Source organism: Panthera pardus, unplaced genomic scaffold (assembly GCF_024362965.1).
Source record: "Panthera pardus isolate Hobbes unplaced genomic scaffold, ASM2436296v1 HiC_scaffold_2, whole genome shotgun sequence".
NCBI classification, from domain to species: Eukaryota; Metazoa; Chordata; class Mammalia; order Carnivora; family Felidae; genus Panthera; species Panthera pardus.
Window position 1 is genome coordinate 142450409 of NW_026526765.1, and position 8605 is coordinate 142459013.

The following is an 8605-nucleotide window of genomic DNA, read 5'->3' on the forward strand; positions in this document are numbered from 1 at the left end:
GCATGAACTGTAAGTCACTGAATGTTACTAAGTTCCCAATCTAAGGGGCTTTTTTATTTATCCATGTATTCTTAAACTATTACAATGGAAACCATGTCGTCATACTGGGATTTATCCTAAGATATAAACATACAAAGAAACCTTGGATTGCAAGTAACCTGTTCTATGAGTGTTATGCAAGACCATCAAATGTTTCTCATAAATTTTAACTTGATAAATGAGCGATGTCTTGCAAGAGGAGTAGTACATGATGCCGAATGTCACGTGATAACAACCGAGCCAATGGTTCTTGAAATTCACTTTGATAAATGAGTGCGGTGGATTACAAGCATGTTGCCAGAATGGATTATGCTCCCAGATCAAGGTTGTAATGCATATATATATATATATATATATATATATATATATATATATATATATATATAGTATTCATCTCCATTTCTGGCTCACAGTTCCCAAAATCTTTGGAATTTCCTAAGTGTTAGGAGTGATTAAGGTGTGTTTGGTTAGGTCAGTGAGGTGGCTTTTTTTGGCAAAGCACTTAAGGATGGGGGCTGGTTGCCAGTGGAGCCAACCATTTGATAGAGGGTTGGAAATTTCAGTCCTACTCTCTGACCTCCAGGGAGAGAAGAGGAACTTGAGGTTAAACGAACTGCCAATGGCCAATGCTTTATGAATTATGTCTATGTGATGAAAGCTCCATAAAGACCCAGAAGACAAATTTCAGAGAACTTCCAGGTGAACAGTTGGAGAGGTGAGGAGAGTGGTACATCCTGAGGATGGCATAGAAGCTCCCTACACCTTCCCCATACCTTGTCCTATGCGTGTCATTGATTGTGGCTGTTCCTCAGTTGTATCCTTTTATAGTAAACTGGCCATCTAGTCAGCAAGTGTTTCTCTGAGTTCTGTGAGTTGCTCTAGCTAATAAATCAAACCTGAGGAGGAGGTCGGAGGAACCTCTTACTGAGAGAGCTAGTTGATCTGAAGTACAGATAATAACCTGGACCTGCCAATGGCATCTGAAGTTGGGGGGCTGGGGGGCAGAAACTATGCAGTCTTGTAATATGGAGACTTCAATCCATAAAGTATGACGCTATCTCCTGGTACACAGTGTCAGAATTGAGTTGAATGTCAGAATTCTTAGACCCCCAGCTCTTGTCCAAGAATTGTTGGTCGGTGTAGAAAAAAACCACTGCCCTCTCAACACCCATACACTGGAAAGTGGTGCTCAGAACACCAAAAGGGCATCATTTCCTAGAGTCAAACACCACCTATGCAATCACTGGGATATTCTGAAAACATCTGTTTACTCAATGAACGCGGAAAGGAAGGGAAAGAAAGAGTCAGGTTTCCTGTCCTTGCCTCAAGTCCAGGTTTTTGTATTTTTCTTCTGTGTGCTATTACTTTCTCCTTTTCATTTTGACTTTCCTTTTTCTTGCTGGAAAGTGACATCTGAATTCTTCTGAGTCCATTTTTTCCCAAATACTCAGCCAACCCCTATTTTAAATTACATTACCAAGTCCTCTAGTGCTTCCTATTCTGACAAACCATGGTCTTCGTTGATTACGTATTTTTGTAGTTATATGGCAAAGGGAACTAACTTTGACTGGGATGGGTGAGTGATAGAATAAGCTTGGTGTTTTTGTGTTTACCCTCGTCCAACACTTATGATTTTGTATATGCCGTATAAGTAATGTATTCACATTTTATTCCAAGTTGATTATACTTGGTTATACAACAATTTGATCACAAATTTGTGGAGTGTCCGTTAAGTGCCATGCACTATTTTAGGCCCTGGAGATAGAGAATAAATCAGATGCAGTCCCTCTCTGCCACAGTAGCTCTCTTTCTTCAAGTTAGAGAGCATTTATCACATCATGTTATAGTTAATGTCTTTGAGCTTAGAGGGGGGCATGGTATGCCACGAAAAGAGGAAGGCCAGAGCAACTAATCCAACCTAGAGAACAAAGAAATCTTTCCTGAAAAGAGCTCACTATTTCAGAAAGAGCTTCAATGTATTTAGCACTTTCTAGCTGACAAAACGTATTCTCACTCGGTCATTTTGAAAATGTTTATGGCATAGGGATTACTCATTGCTATTGCTATGTTTTGCACTTGAGGAAGCTGATGTACAACACAGTTTATGTGTCCAGTGGAAGGTCCCATACAGGATAAGGCAATGAGATTTCAGTCTAGATTTTCTAGGTAGGAGTGTGGAATTCTACTGCCCCATGTTTCAAAGCCATTCTCTCTCAGCTTCTTTAAAGTCCCTGCCATTATCATAGCAAAGGGTAACACCGCATCTCAGAGTCCCTCATCTAAATAAAAACTGAAAAAATTAGTCTGCATCTTTGACTCCCATTTTCATCAAAGAGGGCTGCTGGCTGATATGTTCTTTAGCATTACCAGTAGGAACATTCTAAAGGCTGTGCCATTTCCATGCATTTTTCATTCAGTGACTTTGGAGGCACTTTAACAACAGCATCTACTTTTCTTCATATGCATCTTGACATCGACCCGAGTAAAACTAACGTCCTGTCCTGTGCTTTAGCATGTCCCCTTTGTTATTAATGTCTCTAGTGAACAGGTACCATTTTTTTTTCATTTTCCACTTTAGGTAAACATGTACTTCTGAAGAAAGCCTGGAGGGAGATTTTCTTCTGGTACAGAATAAAGACAACCTTACAAGCTGGCCATTATTGCTCTATGCCTGACTAGAGAACTGAATTAATCATTTTCTAAGTATGGGAATGGGGGGAAAACAAAGGTGGCTGAGAGAAGTGTAGTTAGTACCTGTTTATGCAACTGTCTAAACCCTCTGATGCTTTACAACGTCCCTGTCGGAGGAACAGGGAGCCAAAAAACCAAGAGCTGTAACTGACTGGGCAAATGGAAGTCTTCGCTTTAAGCTTTGTAGACAGACACCTGTTTGTGAAATTGGGGACCAGTGTTTTAATACTCATTTTTATGCAATATGTTCATGTATGAATTCTTCCTCCTAGTCCCCAGAGACCACACCCATTAGAATATTCAATTTTTCATCATGGAACCTGCCATCCTGGACCGTCACTGAACAGTTGGGTTGAGTGTCACCCACACCCTAGAAAAGTGATTAACTGGAATTTTAACACCCGTGCTAAGTGTGTGTGGCAGTGTAGGTATTTCTCAGTGGCTGACAGAATGATGTGGCTATAGACTGTCTAACTGAAACAGATTTGGTAGAACAGTTTCAATTATGTACCCAAAGAAAGATTCTGGACCAAATGCAGCCTCATCAAATGCAGTTCAGTGAGTCTGAAAGCAGGTGTAAATGTAGTGGAACCAGGAACTGCAGACCATGTAATTTGAAAATGTTCATCATCCAATATACTTTGAAGATTATAGACAGGGGCCAGGCTTGTTAAATAAGTTACCATTAAAAAAAATTGCATTTTGTGCTAAACCCAAAGGAAGGACAAATTATCACTGTTTTGCTTCGCTTTAAAAATGAAATTAAATGCACCATGTGGCAGTGTATTATGTAATTTACATATGTTATTATGGCAAAATTTTATTATTTTGCCTGATGTAATTAGCTGAAAAGATATAAATAAAACTGATAAGAATCTCTCTAATTTCTTTTTCTCTCTTGAATTTCAAATTATTTCCCTCATTACAGAAGATGTCAATGGCTTATCTTTATTCATTCAGCAGATATTTGTGAATGTCTGATATCCATTTGTCTTCCATAGAACACACACCAACACAAACATATCATATCAGGGATGGTAAGAGTTGCCTCTGTTAATCAATGGTTGCCTTCCTCCCCTAAGAATAACATGAGTGAATTTTTCAGTAAGTCCTAAAACAAAAAATATAATATGAAAGAAACGTAAAGCTTACCACAGTCTGCCCTTACCATGAATATCAGCTAATATCACTTTCTTCATCAGAGGAAAATCCCACAGAGATGCTTTTTTTGCCTTCTAGATAGACAGCTATTGTTTTTGTTTTATTTTCAATTTGGAAGTCAATGTAAAGATTCCGTAGGCTCCAATGAGCAGAAGTCTTTTGACTCATGAAATAATATCAGTCCACAGAGCCAACATTTCCTAGTATTATCATGAGTTAAAGGGAGTTATAAAAACTGGGACTGAGCTTCCAGGAAATAATTTGAAGACAATGAAAGGAATATATGGACCTCTCCTCTTCTCTCCCAAAATACAGAACTGTCGTAAGCGGAAATTTCCCACCGCCTAAAAACTAAAGAACACAAACAAAACAAAACAAAACAAAAAAGGAATGAAGACTTGTCAGAGAAAAGGCTTTTTTCCCAGACCTAGGACAGAGGAGGTACAGGATGAGACTGGAACTTCATGCTGTGACAGAACAAAAGCAAGTCTCCCTTCCTCCCTTCAAGGATCTGGGACTGGCACAGGGATGAAGGCGTCAGCTTAGAGGACTGGATTGGTCAAACATATGACAGTTGGAACACCAAAATAATAAAATACAGCAAAAAAAAAAAAAAAAAGAAAGAAACCATCAAAAAATAGGAATTTACACCCATAACCAAAAATAACAAGATGAATAAGCACATAAATAAAAGGAATAGAATTGAGGGTCCTTGCTTATAGGAGAATGTAAAGGCTGGCTCATAAAGGTAGATGAAAATCATTATTTTGTAACCATCAGGACAGGTTAGATCAAACAAAAATCATCAATGGATGCAAGTCCAGGGAACCTTTTGATGAGAATCAGGTATTTACATGATTTTTAAGTGTCTCCCCATGGACTGGTTATTAGTTGCAAGGGGTAAAAACAGTAATTATACAATGAAAAATTTTCATAATACCTGGACCAGGTGATCAAAATTAATATAATTGGTTACAGATGGTCCTATGTGGTTCCAGATGTGATGCCCTGAGAAGGACACAACTTCACCTGTGCAATATCTCAGGTGAGAATGCAGACTCTTAAATTAATCATGAGGAAAGATCTGACAAACAGAAAATGAAAAACTGTTTTTTCCCAAAGGAAGGGTTATAGTCTTCAAGCTATGTCAATGTCATAGAAGAGGAAGACACGCTGTGAGAATGTTGTAGATTAAAGGAAGCTAAAGAAACATGACAATTAAATGAAATACATGATCCTAGACTTGATCCTATACTGGAAGGAAAAAATGTTATAAAGACATTAGATTATCTCTATCTTTAGGAAATGCACAATAAAATATTGAGGGATAAAAAGGCAATGATGTATGAAACTTACCCTCAGTTATTAAATATATAACTATAAATATAAAAATATAAATATACTTATATATATATAAATATATAGTACATATAAATATAGTATATATAAATATATAAGTATATTTACATTTTATATTTATATATTTTACATTTATTTATATATTAAGTTTATATTTTATATATTTATATATACCATATATATATACAATATTTATACATACTATATATTTATTCATTTATATTTATAGATTATATATATGCATATACACACATATAAAGATAGAGCAAACAAAATTAGGTGAAATGCTAATGATAGGTGCATGTGGGTGAATGATATATGGGCATTCTGTGTACCATTTTTATTTTTACAAAGTTTAGTTATCTTGCAAATAATTTCCCAATCAAAAGTTAATTAAAAATACAGTCTCACAGTCAACACTTCTAGTTCACAAACAAAAGGCTGAACAATAACAGATTTTGATAAGTCAAATTTTCTCCTTATAGATATGAGCAGAAAACCAGGATGGCTGAGATTAGAGACAAATCAATGTGCTCAAAGAATCTAAACAAACAAATTAAACAATGATGCTTGAAAAATGCTATATATTTAAGGTAATTGAAAAGAATTTTGGGAAATTCTGATTAATACTCTGATGGGAAATTTTGAAAGGCTATTGAAATTGTTGGAAGCTGTTATATAAACAAAGTAATCAGAATAATAGAGCAATTTCTGAAAATCACACATGTGTTTATCAAAATGAAATAGTTTAATAGGAGACCTGGAAAATAGACTCCAGAAAATCTTTTATATCAAAGAACAAAATCTGAAAGATGAAAAATCTAAGAGAAAAGTTAGGACATATAAACTGATACAATAAACACCATACAACAAATCTAACCTGCTTCAAATAGCTTTTCTAAAAAGAGGAAACAAAGAAAATTAAGGTGTGTGTATGAGAGAGTGGGAGGGGAGGTCAAAGAAATAACAGGAAAAAAATGTTCCATATCTGAAAAAAATTTTTTAACCTGGAAGACATTGAGCGAATGCTTAGCACAAGGAACGATTAAAAACCACATCTAGAAGTACCACGGTCAAGTAGTAGAACACAAAGAAGAAATACTAAAAAACTTTTGAGAGAGACAGAACAAGGAATAAACAGATTTCATACAAACAGCAGATAATCTTCTTTCCTCATGATATTAAATTAAGAAAAGATGCCAGAAGACAATGGAGCAGTAACTTCAACATTTGAGAAGACCCTAACCTGAATCGCTTCATGCCCAATTCATCATACAAGAGCATGGCCCAATTATTTTATGTTTTAATGATATATATATATTTTTTTAATCAACATTGAATACTCAATTTTAGCAAAAGTAAGACAGAGAATTTAAGATTTTTTAAGAGACTTAGACAACTAGATCAGGAAGGAAAATAAATCGCAAGTGCATTTCCCAGTTTAAGTTCAAGAAAATTTCACATTCAGAAAGATATTCTATTCTACAAAGGAACAAGCCTGCTTAATCCATAAGAAAACATAGCAAATAAGTGGAAATTCCAAGTAATCAAAAAAAAAAGTGTACAGTGCATTTCTGACCTAACTAAAAAAATACACAATATTAAGATAAAGAAGGACTGTATGAATTATGAAAAATGCACAGTGATGTAAACCAACACCACACTCAGTACACAAAACTCTTCCTTCACCCCTCCAAACATTCCCTTATCGTATTTGTTTTTAGTCAACTACTTCCCACCCTTAATGACGAGAATAAATTGGTCTATCCTCTTACCTGAAAAGTTTGCTTTTTACCATTGTGCTAACTAAAATAAGTCAAAGAGAGAAAGTATTTCACTTATATGTAAAATATTGAAAAGTAATAAGAATAAATAAGTAAACCCAGGAAAATCATAGGGAAAGAGATAAGGTTTGTGGTTACCAGAGCTGGGTGATAGGGGGAGGGGAAGTTGGAAGAAGGTGGTCAAAAGGTAGAAACATCCAGGTAGAAGACAAATGAGCAGTAAGGATATAACGTAGAACAGGATGACTATAGCTAATACTGCTATACAATGTACAGGAAATTATTAAGAGAGTAGATACTAAAAGTTCTCATCATGAGGAAAATTTTTTTCTCTTCTTTTTATTCTATCTCTATAAGATGATATATGTTTACCTCTTCTGGCAATCATTTCATGATATATGAAAATCAAACCATCACATTGTATGCCTTCAACTTATACAGTAATGTACATCAATTATTTCTCAATAAGAGTGGATTTTGGGGGGCCAGCTCCTGAATGCTGTATAAATTCAGTCACAGAATATGTAACCTTTTGGGCCTGGCTCCTTTGCCTAACCATAATGTGAGATGTACACGTATAAATGTTCTTTCCATTGTTCCATAGTATGGATATACCACATGATTTGTCTATCCATTCACCAGCTGAAGAATATTCAGGTTGGTTTATGATATGAGTAATTTTGAACAAAGTTGCTATAAATATTTACATAAAGATTTTGAACTAGGTTTTCATTTCTCAAGTGATTAATGATGCTGAATATCTTCTTGTGTGCTTATTTGCCATTTGCATGACTTTGGTGAAGTGTCTGTTCAAACACTTTCCACATTTCCTTGGGCATCTGGGTGACTCAGTCAGTTGAGTGTCCAACTTCAGCTCAGGTCATGATGTCATGGTCCTTGATTTCAAGCCCTGTGTCAGGCCCTGTGCTGACAGCTCAGAGCCTGGAGACTGCTTCAGAATCTGTGTCTCCCTCTCTCTCTGCCCCTTCTCTGATTGAGCTCTGTCTCTCTCTCGCTCTCTCAAAAAATGAATATACATTTAAAAAAAAACAATAAAATGCTTTGCCCATTTCTATTAGGTTGTTCTCTTAATATTAAGTTTTGAGACTTCTGTATCTATGTTAGTTACAAGTCCTTGATCACACATATGATGTACAAATATTTTCTCCTAGTGTTTGAATAATTTTTTTCTCTTAGTTTATTCCAAAGAGCAAAACTTGTAATTTCATGAAATCCAATTTTTCATTTTTTTAGTATCTAATAATTGTCTAATATAAAGCCAACAGATTTTTTTCCTATTTTTCTTCTAGAAATATAGTAGTGCCTTTTACATTTAGCTCTGTGATAAATTTCAACTTAATTTCTGGATAAACTAGAAGGCATATGTGAAAGTTCCTTCAGAGAAGAGATTGAGGTTTTCTTTTAATTTTTTAAATGTTTATTTTTGAGAGAGAGGGAGAGAGGGAGTGTGAGCAGGGAGGGGCAGAGAGAGGGAGACACAGAATCTGAAGCAGGCTCCAGGCTCTGAGTTGTCAGCGCAGAGCCCAATGCGGGGCTTGAACTCACAGACT

General features: G+C 35.7%; 1 long non-coding RNA gene across 1 annotated transcript in view; it reads left to right on the forward strand.

Annotated features, from left to right (window-relative positions):
- The window catches only part of LOC109278903 (uncharacterized), a 221226-nt gene extending 217617 nt beyond the window's left edge, over window positions 1-3609 (forward strand). Inside the window, exon 5 of the long non-coding RNA XR_008423924.1 lies at window positions 2618-3609. This is a non-coding gene — a long non-coding RNA (uncharacterized LOC109278903). The remainder of the gene's footprint in view (window positions 1-2617) is intronic.
- Window positions 3610-8605: the final 4996 nt, after the last annotated feature.